Here is a 16,484-nt window from a genome sequence, read left to right as displayed (position 1 = left end):
GGAACAAACCTTCCTAAGTACTACTGACTCATAGGCATGATACAATTCCGGATTAGTGTTTCATCAGTCCAGCACATGTCAAAGAACAAAACTTGATAGGCAAAAATGTACTTGGGAAATAAAGTGCTTTATTTAGAAAGTTCTAATGAGAGTAGAGGGATTTGTGTAATTATGTACCTTTATATTCTTTCTAATAGGGAATATAGTTAGGGGAATTACACACTTTTGAAGAATGATATAAATTGGCTAGGAACTTCTTTTGCTTGTAGAGGAAGAAACCTCAGATTTTGATCACTCTAAACTTGGAATTAAAATTTTATTAATCAAATTAGCTTAAAATGGAGATTTTCTATATGGGTATTATCTGTATTTCTTCTATTATGAGCAGCTAAATCCTTAGTTCGGAGTGTGTGCGCAAAATGTGGGTATAAATCCCAATGGGTATTGATTAATCTATTCTAAAATTAATTTTATGACATGGATATATTGTTCGCTTGAAGTTTTAATCTAAAATCAGTGGTTGAAAATATTGATTAAGCTCTATAATACCATTTTGTCTTGGGAAATAAAAATATTATTAGATAAAACTCAATAGTGCGGACTTAGTGAAATTATTCTATGAATTTTATGAGCTTATAGTTCATCAAAGTATGTCCTTAATGCATGTTTATGTCTTATTTATTGATAAAATGTGTTTGATGTGTAGTTGAAAGAGCTTAAGGATAAAATAAGGAAAAAATAAAGAAAACCAAGTTAGAAAGCATAAAACTGATGAAACAGTGAGGCTGAAGTTCATCGAGGCAACTTAGGCATCTCACCACACTACTCTCCAACTTGCTGAATTGAACAAAAAATTTGACTCCAAGTGTCAGGCTAGGTCGGTGACATATTGGACATTCGTTGCATTGCTGAATTCACTTGGCAAGCCCCATAGAGCTCTCCAAAAGTCATAGAACACCTGGGAACTACCATCAATTTTAAGAGAAAAATTCAATGATTACAAGAGAATTTAACAAATCATTGAATCGACTAGGCAAGCTCAACTAAGCTCACAAAAAGTCACAGTAGTTCAAGTATATAATTCAGATATAAAGGTTAATTTCATAATTAAATAGCCACGTCAGCGTGTCGCCGATCTAGCCAGTGAGTTTGACAGAACTTGCCAAAATGCTTCCTAGGGTACTTTTGTGAAAAAGTTTGGAAACATATAAATATGTCATTTTTAGAGAGATAAAAGATATTCTACTTTTTCTTAATATTCCCTGGAGCAACAGAACCATGGAACCTTGGTGACTTTGTATGGTACTTACGGTTGTGGAGATTTAGAAGACTTGTTCATTATATTTTCAATTGAAATCAAGTGTTTAGCTACAATAGATGCTAATTATGGTAATTTTATATTGTTTTTAGTATAAGTAGGTAAAACTCCTATTCTAGAGGGTGTGCAATGTAAGTGCATGCATAGTTATCATATGGGTATTGCTTGATTTATATATAAAATGTTGATCTGGTATGAGTTAAGTTGTATTTTCATTTTTAATCTATAATTTGAGTTTACAAACTATGATTTAGTTTTGAAATCTACTACTGCTTGTGAAAGATCTTGAGGGTAGAAAATAGAGCTGATAATTCTTAGCTTCTTTGTGCGTGCTAGCTAAACCTTGATAGAGTTTGGATGAATTAAGGTTTTTAGTTAATTATGTTTTTGGTTGGAATAGAAATTTTATTTATAAAAACGTGTAATTGCATAACCACGTGAGTTCTGACCACCTACTTCTTAGAATTCTACCATATCTCCCTAACTAAAATAACCGATGTCATAAATACACAACACCAGCAAACAAAGCAAAATAAAACAACTATATTCAACTACTTTCGTGTTTCCTTGATATTGTGCCTATCCTTTGGCATTGATCACAGTTCTTCACATACCCTGCAACATCTTTAAACAATTTAGGCCAAAAGAAACCAGATTGCAATACCCTATGTGCAGTGCTCTACCCTCTATGATGGCCACCATACGGTGACGAGTGGCAACTATCCAACACTTGGTGCACCTCTATTTATGGCACACACCTCCTTATCATTCATTTAACACCCTACTTGAATAAGTATAGATCATCCCATATGTAGTTCTTGGTCTCATATATCAACCTTTTCCTCTATTGTGAGGTTGCATCTGGTGGGAACACTCCATTAACCAAGTAATTGATGACATCGGTATACCACGACAATTAGGTCACCTCTAGTGCTAACAACTGCTCATTTGGAAATTTCTCTTTGATCTGTATTTGTTCCCCAACATATTTCAAACTCTCTAACTTGGAAAGGTGATCGACAACTTGATTTTCATAGCCCTTGCGATCCTTGATTTCAATATCGAATGCTTGTAACAATAAGATCCATCTTATCAGTCATGGCTTTGCATCTTTTTCATTAAATAAGTACCTAAGAGTTGTATGGTCAGTATAAGCAATCACTTTAGTACCTACCAGATAGGATCTGAACTTGTCTAATGTATAAACCAGTGTCAGCTTCTTTTTCTATATGGCTGTGTCGTTACCTTGAGATGAATCAAGAGACTTTCTTGCATAATAAAAAGAGTGGAAGATCTTCTCTTTTCTCTATCCAAGGACTGACCCTATGCCACAACACTGGCGTTGCACATAAGCTCAAAAGATAGATCCCATTTGGGAGCAATCAAGATTGGAGCTTCTGTGAGCCTCTTTTTCAATAACTCGAAGGCCCGCACACACTTCTCATCGAATGTGAACTTTACTTCCTTCTCTAGAAGACTATGCATGGGCCTGGATATTTTTGAAAATTCTTGAATTAACCTTCTATAGAACCCAACATGACCTAAGAAGCTGCGGACTCCTTTTTCTAAAATTGGGGGAGGTAGCTTCTCAATCACCTGTATCTTAGCTTTGTCTACTTACATCCCCTTTTTTGATACTTTGTGACCCAAGACAACCCCCTTCTTTACTAGAAAATGTCATTTTTCTCAGTTTAGGACAAGATTAGTCTCTTCGCACCTTGCTAACACCCTGTCTAGATTTATCAAGCACAAATCAAAAGATGCCCCAAAGACTGAGAAGTCATGCATAAAAATCTCCACAAAATCCTTAACCATTTCATGAAAGGTTGCCATCATATACCTTTGAAAAATTGTAAAAGCATTGCATAGTCCTAATGGCATATGCTTAAAGGCATATGTTCCATAGGGACAAGTGAACTTAGTCTTTTCCTGGTCTTCAGAGGCAATTGAGATCTAGTTATACCCTGAATACCCATCCAGGAAACAATAATACTCTTGCCTAGCCAACCTATCCAGTATTTGATCGATGAAAGGAAGTAGGAAATAATTCTACCTTGTTGCCTTATTTAGTCTGTGGTAGTCCATATAAATTCTCCATCCTGTGACTGTTCTAGTAGGGATTAGCTCATTTTTCTCATTTGTGATCACAGTCATCACCCTAGTTTTAGGCACGCACTAGACTAGACTCACCTATGACTATCTGAAATGGGTTATATGATGCCTGCATTCAGCCACTTGATAACCTCTTTTCTTACCACATCCTTCATTATCAAATTTAATCTTCTTTGAGGTTGTGCAACTGTCTTATGTCCTTCTTCCATGAAGATCTTGTACATGCACAAGGCTGGACTAATCTCATATAAATCAGCCATTTGAAAGCCAATGGCTTTCTTTCTCCATCTAAGCACCTCCTAAGTTGTTGTAACCTGCACTTCAGATAAAGAAGAAGAAAGGATTACCAGTAAAGTATCATTGGGACCAAAGAATGTATACCTGAGATGATATGGAAATAGTTTCATCTCCCATTCAGGAGCTTCCTTAGTTGATGGTTTGGGTGAAGGACCCAACACTTTATCCAATGGCTCCACCTGATTTTTCCACATGCTCACATTATGAGCATTTAACACACCAGCAATTTCTTGTGCTACCACATCACCCTTTATGTCCTGACCCATCAACACTTTCTCTATTAGGTTCCTTGATTCCATATATTTTTCTGCCACTGCTTCATCAATTACAATTATTGGTGACAACTATTCGTAAACTATGGGCAATTTCAGTGCTTGGTATACATCAAACACATCTACTTTGTCATGTGCCTTTATAGTTAGTCTACCTATGGCTACATAAATCAATACGCACCCCATTGCGGAACGACCATCCCAAGACGAAAGGGACATCAAGGTCAGGCTCAACTCTAATACCACAAAATCCACAGGGAAGATGAGGAACCCCACTTGGACCAAAATATCCTCTATGATCCTAGTCGGCCTAGCTACCAAACGGTCAGCTAATTACAATAGGATGGTAGTTGGTTTGGGTTCTCCCAAGCCTAATTTCTTAGGGATAGATCTAGAAATCAAGTTTATGTTTTTACCTAAATCACATAGACCTCTCACATTGTTGCACCTACCAATAGTTACCAGTACTGTGAAACTCCTGGATCTTTCTGCTCGATTGCGAGCTTGACTTTATTTAGAATTCTACAACTGCACTCCTCAGTGAATGTCACTGTCATACTCATCCAACTTTCTCTTATTGGCTACAATGTCCTTGACATATTTGGTATACTTTGAGATACCCTGCAAAATATCAATCAAAGGTAAGTTATTTTGTACCTATTTCAGTAAGTCGATGAACTTCTCAAAGCACTCCTCCTTCTTCTACTTGTATCCTACTAGATTCACTATTTTTTCCAAATATTTCTTTGCCTTTCATCTTGGCTAGTTCAATTTGAGGAGCTAATTCAGCTAGTGGGCGACCTTTACAGGTACTTACTACATTAACTTGTTTGGGGTTTAGGTCAGTGTTACCTGGTAAACAACCTTATTGGCGTGAGTTCTGGGCACTTGCCAACTGTTCCAGCTATTTTTCTAAATTCTGAGTGGCTAACAGATTTTGACAAACATCTGCAGCTAACTTAGATTGGTCAGTCATAATCTATTTCAGCATGACCTCAACACTGATTTTCATGATTTGCCTATATTCTAGTTACCCTGGCCTTGATTATTGTACTTCTTCCTACCTCTTTATGGTCTGAATCGATTCTGCCCTTGATGTTGATTTCCACCCCATGAGAAATTTGGGAGGTTTATCCAACTTAGGTTGTAAGTATTTCCATAATTCTGGTTACCCCAACCCCTTGGTGCATTACCCATACAGTTCACAGACTCAGGATAAGCTCCACAGTATTATGCTGCATGTTCACTACTTCCACATACCTCACACCACATTGGTTGCTGTCGAAACATATTTACTGAAGCATGCTGCTATCCCAATTTCAAATTGTTAAAATGTGTGGACATCATATTCTGCATTGATGCAATCTGTCAGTCAAGGCTGTCATACCATCCACTTCTAACATTCCTTCTTGTTTCTGCACAATAGGCCTAGAGTTCCCTCCATTCCACTCAATATTTCCCTAAGATATGTGATTAAACAATGTGTACAACTTATCATAGGTTTTATTCAGTGCCTGTCCATCTGCAGTAGAGTCAAGAAGAATTTTGGTGTGGGTTCCAATCCCTCACTGAAGGTATGGACCAACACCTCATTAGCTTGATGATGGTGCAAACAACAAATGAGTAGAGATTTAAACCTTTCCCAAGATTGGTATAAATTCTCTCTAGATTTCTATTTAAAACTCAGGATTTCACTTCTAAGTTTTGATGTCTTCCCCGAAGGAAAGAACCTGATTACAAATTGGAGAGATAAGTCGTTCCATGCAGTAATGGAATTTGGTGGTTCCGAATTCAACCATTTCTTTACCTCCCCCAATAGAGAAAAGGAGAACAATGTCAACCACACATAGTTAGGAGATACCCAGTTGGTGTGTAAGTCTCGCTGATCTTAAAAAATCTCTAGATGTGTTCTTGGGGATCTTCATAAGGCAACCCAGTAAACAACACGTTAGTGTCCAAAAGTTGCACCATATTTTGTTTCAGCTCAAATCTACTCTAGCCGACGGTTTTGAAATGTTAGAAGTGGCATTTGCTATAAGTGAGAGTGCCATACCACGTACTATCCTAGATGACATCGCTACAGGTACAAACTTTGTCACTTCTTAGTTATTCTCCAGATTGTGTTTTTGTACTGGGTACTGAGAAGCCTCTTTTTTCCTTTGTTGGTGGAAGAATCTTTTAAGCTCAACTAATGGCTCTTCAATCTCCCTACTTCTGCCTAGGATATTACATGAGTTTCTTGCAAGAATTCACAGCTAAGATCAAGTTCTCAACACTAGGAAAACCAATATAGAAACTTCGAAAAGAACAAATAGCCTAATGTAAAATCTCTGGCAACAGCACCAAAACTTGTTGCGTCCAAATGCACATGCAAGGGTATGCGACCGTGAAAGTAGTAAAGTGTCTCTTTCGAGATGGATATCCAACCCACAGTGACTTTAAGAAGACTACTTATTCCTTTTCAATGCACTACAACAATTGTGTGTATTGTAAGAGATTGAGATAATTCTACTACTGACTTTAGATATAAGAAAAATTAATACTAGTAAAAACAATGCAATGGTTACATAGGCTAATCAGATTACTAAAAATTCTAGGGCTATAGCATCATGGGAAGTCAAGTATAATATTCTCCGCTTTTAGTCTCTGATGGGTTATATAATTATTGATTTATAGAGTTGCTGATATAATCATGGTCTTCCAACCTCTAGTTGCATATCTTTATCGATAGCCTAACTATATCATTGAGTTGGGATAGGCATGAATCAATAAAAATACAGTAAGCTATCTTCCTATTTCTTAACCAAACACGGTATACAGGTATGTGTCACTGGCATCCTGTTTATGAATCACCCTAAGTTATTATAACATGAACACGTTCCCTATATTCTTTGTTCTATCTCCTTGTCATCTTCCAAATTCAAGGTAGACAACACATATAGTCTAATGTTGGCCAAACATTAAAATAGTAAAAACAAAAATGCAGGAGTAATAAGAAATAACAAGCTATCGTTAACCAAACTCAGATAATATTAAGCCAAAACTTCCTAGCTACAGCCCTAGAATTTGGGCACTTAGCTACTCATGTTCAATGAAAAAACCGAGTATATAAGCTCATACACTTTAATATTCAAGAGAAAGAAGAAGAAAAGGAAACCGAAAGTGCGTGTATTCTTGTTTCTCAATTCCTTCAAAACTTGCGTGAACTCCGTCTCAAAATTCCTAGGGGTCTATTTATAGGGTTTGGGAAAAATACCCTTTTTCCTATTTGGACCCAAACTTAATAGAAAAGTCAAAACAAATGAGGCTTCAGTGGCGCGGCATGCCAGAATTGCGTTAGGGTTCACCCTCAGTAGTTCCACCCCTGGCGTGGTGCGCCAGTAGTGCGCCTAGAATGGTATTCAGTTGCTTTTTCTTTGGTTCTTCATGCCTACATAGTGCCAGTGTCTGGCTTCTATAATTCAAGAACTGGGTGGCGCGCCCCCGGCCCAGATTATCGAATTTTGCTTTCTTCCACTCCCATTCAGCTTGTACTACTGTCCGTTGTTTTTTTTAGCACTGGCTTTTCTCGAAATTCCCTATATTGACTCAACACACACCTTAATGCACAATTATTCTTCATACCATCTAAAACACACAATTATGCTTCCTAAATATTCTCAAAACAACTACTGAATATGTGCAAAACAAGACACATAGGTACATAAATGTGCCTAAGATCAGTTACCATATACACAAACATATATTTCAATAAAAAATTTAAAATATAATATATTTTGAAAAGTCAATAAACAAAATGATGCATGCACTATATATTCAAAAACTTCGAACCACTAAGAATCATTTGGCCATGAAAATTATACAACTTTTTATGATTCTGATTTCACTTTATTTTAAAAACAACATTTGATCATGAGAATTTCAAATACAAATTGAAGTTTTATTTAGAATTTGAGAAACATCAAATATTATTTTAACTTTCACTATATTTGTTTTTTCCAAATCTTACCCTAAAACTTTTATTTTATAAAATTACTCAATTTAATGTATATCCTATTTAAATAATATCTCATGTTATTTAGGAAACGACATTCAATCAACCAAATATTATATGAAAAAACTATAACCAAATACAACTACAATCTTTTAACGACCCGATTTCTCAAGTCATAACGACACCTGTTAACACCCACCAACAGGTAAGCCTAACCCTTAACCTTTAGCCAGGAATCAGAGGCAACGGGCTATCAAGTGGAAGATGAATAAATAAATCAAAAGTTAAATTGCAATAAGAAGAATAAGAACAACTGAAACAAAACACAAGGAACCACCCCAAGAACTCACATTAGTCAGTAATCGACTGTCTAAATAAAATAGAAGTACAAGACTTTTAAAATACAAATGTAAGTACAGATAGTTTTTAAAACAAAGTAAAGACTAGTCCTAATCTAACATAGATGAAAATCAACAACTCTGAACACCATGATCTTACCAAATCTCTGAATCAAAAGCTGCTCTACACAAGTTCAAATCAATGGTGATACCCCGTACTAATAATCTGCAGGGGGAATAAGTGTAGTATGAGTACCAAACGAATGGTATTCAGTAGGCATAGGCCGACTAAACTCCACAGATAAAGCAAGATTAAATAAGATATAACCATATAAATACAACACAAGTAACTAATCATGAGCTAGTATAAGATAGTACAGGAAATAAAGCAAAGAGATAGGAAACACAGATGGAAAAGCAGAGTCAAGAAACACACCTAAAATCGCAATCCAACAATCTATTTACAATGAGAAGGTACCATAGGAGTCAACTAATCAAGAATAGAAGACTAAGTGTCACCGCTAATTACATAACCACCTAAGAACTAATCCAACTGAAACTAACAGAAAAATATCAACCATAACTCCAGACTAAGACACCCTACAGACCAAATACAAATTCAACAAGGGATAAGAACAAGTATGATCAAATAATAACCGACCAGACGCCCATACCCTCGGAAGGTACAAACAATGACAAACATACCCCCGCCCCCAATAAAACATATAGGCTATATAATAAACAAGTATAGTGGTGATAGGCAATGCTAATGAATGCAAGTTTATAGTAAAACCAGTAACATCATTAGTGGCTCTCAGAGATCATCACAAGTGTATAGACCCACCCCGACCTTTGGTCTTCTAGGTGTGACCCATGCATCTCCCTCATCCATATTAGTGGTGTACCATCTAGAGGGGACCATAGGGGATGTAGGAATTCTATATACACTTCCTAGGCCCAAACCAGGTCTTATATAAATATAGTATCTCTGTAATGGTACAAAAGAGAGAGAGCGGCCAAGCTGATGTAGAAAAGGGCGACACTACACCAGATAGTCAAGTACAAGCTAAAGGCATCTCAGATGTAACCAAAGAAGAAAAAGAGTAATGACGTGCCTAGTATCAATAACACTCATTGCATCATCGATGCCTCTGAAACTACAAGTATAAAAGGAGTACGTCATCAATGACTTATAAATCTCAAAACAAGTGTCCAAATGATCCAAGTGGTGTGACTCCCAGTAAAACCAATTTAATAGTAGTAAAAGTATTCGAAAGGCTACTAAAAAGTAGTAGTGAAAAACCCAAGGTTCAATTTTATCCATAAGCCACAATCTTGTACAAAATAAGTTCGGAAGCCTTGGGAAACAAACCAAATATTCTTCCAAAACAAAATCAATGTTCTAGAGCTAACAGAGCCATCAAAATATTATTCTAAGGTCATTTACCTAAAGTGTTGACCCAAGTAAACAACTCAAACTTTAAAAGCTTTCAAACACAGAAACTTGTATAAAATCCAAACAAACGATCAGGTGACCATACTGTCAGTCCCAATAAGTCATAAATGAATTAGGTTAGTTATAGTAAAGTATAAATTTCAAAATTATCACAAGATAGAGAAAATAACCTAGAGGGTTATTGCAACATCCACTACTAAAAGAACTTTCATCCTCAAAATTAAAGAGTTAAAAAGTACATGGAGTTTCAAAAGAGTGGGGATACTAGGCTTGCAAGTCATGCACGGTCTCCTAGGTAGCCTCCTCAATTAGATGGTGTCTCCACTAAACCTTAACCATCAGAATCTCTTTTGTATGCAATCGTCTAACATTCCTAGCCAAAATAGAAATTGGCTTCTCCATAAAGGTCAAATGGTCATCAAACTAAGCAGAGTCATACCAAAGCACGTGTGACTTGTTAATGGCATAAAGACAAAGCATGAATACATCACAAAAGGATGAACAACCTAATAGGAAGGTTGCAGGGACAACTCATAGGCAACAACTCAAACTACTCGAAGAATTTCAAAAGTGCCAATATACCTAGGGCTAAGCTTGTCCTACCTCCCAAATCTCATCACACCATTCAAAGGGTGACACTCAGAGGAAAACCCTATCAGCAATAGGAAAAATAAAAGGAAAATTCCTATGTTCCGCATAGCTCTTCTTCCCGCTCTGAGCCTCTCATAGCCTTTCCTGGATCACACAAAATCAAGCCAAAGATCTTAAAGTAACTCAAGGATCTGAAGCCTCAAACCAACCACTAAGACATCGACAATGCCTATTGTACAATTCCTCAAATAGGGCCATCTTAATACTTGAATAGTAGTTATTGTTATAAGCAAACCCTACCCAGGCTAGAAACTGATCCTACTAACCTCCACAATCCAATATATAGGTTCAAAGCATATCTTTCAAAACCTGAACTGTCCACTGTAATTGACCACCTTTCTATGGGTGAAATGTCATGCTAAGATCAACCTGAGTATCCAACTCCTCTTGGAATGCACTCCAGAAGGTAGAACTAAATTAAGAGCCTCTATTGGAGATAATAGACACCAATACCCCATGAAGACAATCCATCACTCAAACATAGATATAGGATAACATATCGACAATGAAGTAAGATTGAATGGGCAATAAATGAGCTAACTTGGTCAATCGATCAACGATTACACAAATGCTATCAACACCCCCAATAAGTCTATGAAAACCCCCACAATCAAGTTTATAATGATCCGTACCCACTTTTACTCGGGAATGTGTAACCTCTAATAATCACCAAGCAACCTTAAGTGCTCGACCTTCACCTAATGGAAACATATGCACCAATATACATAGTCTACTATATCTCTCTTAATACTGCTCCACCAATAATGTTGCCTCAAGTCTCTGTACATCTTAGTTGTGCCTAAGTGAATAGAATACATGGAGTTTTGAGCCTCCTGAAATACCATATAAATCAAATCCCCATCTCTAGAAACACAAATATGGGTGAAAAATCTCAAAACATCCTTAAATTCTAAGATCGCCTCACCAACATCACCTCTTAGAACTTAATTATGGATGGACACCAAACTCACATCCCCGACTTACCGACTGTGAATCTGCTTAAATAAGGTAGAGTAAGACTCAACATAAGCCAAAAATCAACAAGGATCAGAGATGTCAAGTCTAACTAGCTTGTCGGATAAGGACCGGATGTCTAAGGCCAAAGGTCTCTCCAAAACTAAAAAGAAGGCTAGTCTCCCTATACATACTGCCTTCCATCTCAAGGCGTCCACCACCATATTTTCCTGGCATGGATTGTATAGAATAAATAAGTCATACTCCTTCAGGAGATCAATCCACCTAAGCTTCCTCAAATTTAGGTCTTTCTAGCTCAAAATATACTGAAAACTCTTGTGATCAGTGAATATATTAAAATGAATTCCATATAAGTAATGCTTCTAAATCTTAAGCGCAATAACTACCACTACAAACTCCAAATCATGAGAGGTAGTTACACTCGTGCACCTTGAGCTACCTCAATTTATATGCTATAACATGACCCTACTGCATCAAAACAAAACACAAACTAATGACAGATGCATCACAATAAACCATAAGTCCCTCACCCTCAACTGGAAGAGTTAGAATATGAGCGATAGTAAGTAACTTCTTGAGATTTAGAAAGCTTGTCTCACACTCATCATACTACTCAAAGGGAACATATAAAATAGCCAGCCTAGTAAAAGGAGTTGCTATTAAAGAGAAGCCCTTGAAAACTGTCTATAGTAGCCAGCCAACCCAATAAATCTCAAAATATATGTCACTGAGGTAGACCTAGCCCAATCAAAAACCACCTCAATCTTCACTAGATCTACCATAATTGTGTCCTTAGACACCATCTTCCTCAAGAATGCTATAAAATCATGCCAAAATTCACACTTTAAGAATATGGTATAAGGCCGCTGATCCCTCAAAGTTTAGAGTACAATCTTGAAATATTGTTCGTGCTCCTCCCTATTCCGCGAATACACAATAATATTGTTAATTAACAAGATGAAGAAGGAGTCTATATAGAGCTTGAACCCATGCATCATCAAGTCAATGGATGTCACAGGGCAATTTTCAACAAAAAAAGACATACTAGGAACTCAAAATGGTCGTAACGAGTCCTAATGGTTATCTTAGGGATGTCCTCCACCCTAATCCTCACCTAACGGTAACCAGATCTCAAGTTGATCTAAAAAACACTATGGCACCCTGAAGCTGATTAAATATATCATCATTATGAGCCATAGGTTACTTATTCCTCATTGTATCCTTATTCAGTTACCTATAATTGATAGAGATATGCATAGACACATAATTCTTTTTCACAAACAAAATAGGGGCACCCTAAAGTAAGACACACGATCTAATAAAGACCTTACCTAAAAGATCCTAAATCTAAACATTCAGCTCTTTAAACTTAATAGGTTCCATATAATTGGGTGCAATAGAAATAGGGTGAGTTCCTCGATCAAGGTCAATAGAAAAGTCAATATCATGCTCAAAAAGAAAGCCGGGTAGGTTGGTAGGAAAAGCATATGCAAAATAAAGCATGATGGGAACCAAATCAACTATAGGACCCTTCTTACTAAGATTATAAACATAATCCAAATAGGCAAAACAACTTGCTGCATATTAAATATCTGGGCCTAAACATAAATCATTCAGTCGGTGTGTATCTACTAGAGCCCTACCACATAATCAGGGAATACTAAGAATAGATAAGGTAATGGTCTTGGAAAAGCAATCAAGGATGAATGATATGGGGATAACCTATCCATGTCAAGAATAACTTCAAAATCAAGCATATCTAAAGAAAATAATATCAACTTGCTTTTCGCACTCTCAAATAGTCAGTATACAGTCTTTACAGACCTAATCCACTACTAAAGACTTACCCATCAGAGTCGATACATGAATGATATTCAAAAAAGCTAAAAATTTAACTCTAACTGAGAGGCAAAATAAATAGATACATATGAATAAATAAAGCTTGGATCAAATAAAGCAAAGGTCTACTGATGGCAAGCTGAGATCGTACTTACAATCAGTAAATCTATAGCCTCAACCTCTGGCTTAGCAGGAATTACATAGAAATGCCCCTGTCCTCCCCTATACTAGGCTCCATCCCTACTACCTACTCTACCTACCTATTCCCCACCTCGAGCACCTTTAGGTATTACCTCTATGACCTTGAGCAATACCTCTACTTAGAGGTGCCATAGCTCTGTACCAAGGGTAATCTCTGACATAATGACCAACCTCAACCACAAGCACCAACCAGTATAGAAGGAAGGCTATCTAATCCACCCTAGTTTCCATGGCCTAAATTCTGAAGCAAGGACTCTGATTGAGTAGGCTACCCCTAGGGATGATAACCATGCTGAACTCTTCCTGAAAACCCCTTATCATGGGACTAAGATCTATTGTAGCTACCCTAAAAGTGAGGCTTCTTATCTCTGCCCCCATAGGCCACATGATAAAGCACCTCTATGGTACAGTCATAGTTAGCAACATTAAGAAAGAACCTATCCATTCATGCCAAGGACTCTTTAGCAATCCATAACAGAAGTCTCAATCCTCGGACAAGACATCAAACTCTCTTCTTCTTTAGGGAATGAATTATAATGCCATGCCTAGAAAAATTGTAGAAATGGGTTGCATACTGCGGTACCAATGATAAGTACTCCTCCAACCTAGAGAACTTATCCCTTATTTTGCCTCTGATATTGCGGTGGATGAACATGACCAAAAAGGACTCTAAGAATATTTTCCAAGTTAGGGGAGGTGACCTAGTAAGTCTACAACTATATACGAATTCCACTATTAGCTGGATGGCTTGTCTAGCTGATATCCATAGTCTATTTCTATGGACTCAACTAGACCCATCATACAATACCTCTCATAATAGATGGTTAAGAACTTATGCACATCCTCACCTATAACCCCTAAAAACCTTAGAGGATCCAATCTCAAAAATCAGCCAAGCATCTAATTAATTGGATTTTACGCCCTAGTTCTCTTTTATGCAGACATTCCTTTGTAAAATTAAGTTTGATGGATTTAAAGCACACCAGCAAAGGAACAGACGTCCTACAAGAACCAATAGTTATCTCACCGACTAAACACTAGCTTGAGTGAAACAAACCTGCCTAAGTACTACTGACTTATTGGCATGATACAATTCCAGATCAGTGTTTCACCGGTCCAGAGCATGACAAAGAATAGAACCTACAAGGCAAAAATGTACTTGGGAAATAAGGTGCTTTATTTAGAAAGTTCTAATGATAGAATAGGGATTTGTGCAATTATATACATTTATATTCTTTCTAATTGGGAATATAAATAGGAAAAGAACACACTTTTGAAGAATGATATAAATTAGCTAAGAACTTCTTTTGCTTGTAGAGGAAGAAACCGCATATTTGCATCACTCTAAGCTTGGAATTCAAATTTTATTAATCAGATTAACTTGAAATGGAGATTTTCTATATGGCTATTATCTTTGTTTCTTCTATGATAAGCAGCTAAATCCTTAGTTAGGGGTGTGTGTGCAAGATGTGGTTGAAAATCTCAATGGGTATTGATTAATCGGTTACAAGATTGATTGTATGAAATGGATATATTGTTCTCTTGAAATTTTAATCTAAAATCAGTGGTTGCAAATATTGATTAAGCTCTCTAATATCATTTTGTCATGAGAAATAAAAATATAAATGGGAAAAACTTAATAGTGCAGACTTAGTGAAATTATTCTATGAATTTTATGAGCTTATAGTTCATCAAAGTATGTCCTTAATGCATGTTTATGTCATATTTTCTAATAAAAATGAGTTTGATGTGCAGTTGATAGAACTTAAGGATAAAACAAGGACAAAAGAAAGAAAACCAAGTCAAAAAGCATAAAACTACTGAAATAGTGACACTAAAGTTCATCGATGCAACTCAGGCATCTCACCACACTACCCTCCAACCTGCCGAATTGAACCAAAAATTTGACTCCAAGTGTCAGGCGTCACTGACATATTGGACATTCTTTGCATTGCCGAATTCAATTGGCAAGCCACATGGAGCTTTTCGAAAGTCATAGAACACCTGGGAACTACCATCAATTTTAAGAGAAAGAATTCAATAATTACAAGAGCATTCAACAAAACATTGAATCGACTAGGAAAGCACGACTAAGCTCACCAAAAGTCACATGAGTTCAAGGATATAATTCAACTATAAAGGTTAATTGGGCAATTAAATAGTCACGTCAGTGCATCCCCGATCCTATCGATGAGTTTGATAGAGCTTGACAAAATACTTTCGAGGGGCACTTTTGTGAAGAAGTTTGGAACCATATAAATAGGTCATTTTAGAGAAATAAAAGATATTCTACTTTTTCTTAATATTCCCTAGAGCAAAAGAACCTTGGAACCTTGGTGACTTTGTATGGAACTTAGGGTTGTGGAGATTTAGAAGACTTGGGCATTATATTTTCAGTTGAAATCAAATGTTTAGCTACAATGGATGCTAATTATGGTAATTTTTATGTTGTTTTTAGTATAAGTAGGTAAAACCCCTATTCTAGGGGGTGTGCAATGTAAGTGAATGCATAGTTAGCACATGGGTATTGCTTGATTTATATATAAAACGTTGATTTGGTATGAGTTAAGTTGTATTTTCATTTATTAATCATAATTTGAGTTTGCAAACAATGATTTAATTTTGAGATCTAGTGCTGCTTGTGAAATATCTTTAGGGTGGAAAATATAGTTGATAATTCTTAGCTTCTTTGTGCTTGCTAGCTAATGCTCGATAGAGTTTGGATGATTTAAGGTTTTGAGTTAAATATTTTTTTGGTCGAAATAGCAATTTTATTAATAAAAAGGTGTAATTACATAACCAAGTGAGTGTTCACCATCTACTTCTCATAATTCTACCATATCTCCCTAATCAAAACAATTGATTTCATACATACACAACATCAGCAAACAAAGCAAAATGAAACAACTATATTCGACTACTTAAAAATAGAAAATTTAGCATTTTTCATGGGAGCCGATTCAGTTGTTTCAGTGTCTTCTCTAACTTTTTCAGGTCTCTCCCTTGAAAATGAATGTATATGCCAATCTCC

The 16,484-nt window shown here is 36.4% G+C and overlaps 1 long non-coding RNA gene across 1 annotated transcript in view; it reads right to left on the bottom strand.

The window, feature by feature from the left end:
* Nucleotides 1-8,307: 8,307 nt before the first annotated feature.
* LOC129888428 (uncharacterized) overlaps nucleotides 8,308-16,484 on the bottom strand; it is a 57,715-nt gene continuing 49,538 nt past the window's right edge. Inside the window, exon 3 of the long non-coding RNA XR_008766661.1 lies at nucleotides 8,308-8,557. This is a non-coding gene — a long non-coding RNA (uncharacterized LOC129888428). The remainder of the gene's footprint in view (nucleotides 8,558-16,484) is intronic.

The sequence above is a fragment of the Solanum dulcamara genome, chromosome 1, assembly GCF_947179165.1.
Source record: "Solanum dulcamara chromosome 1, daSolDulc1.2, whole genome shotgun sequence".
NCBI classification, from domain to species: domain Eukaryota; kingdom Viridiplantae; phylum Streptophyta; class Magnoliopsida; order Solanales; family Solanaceae; genus Solanum; species Solanum dulcamara.
This window is presented reverse-complemented; position numbering and strand designations above follow the sequence as displayed.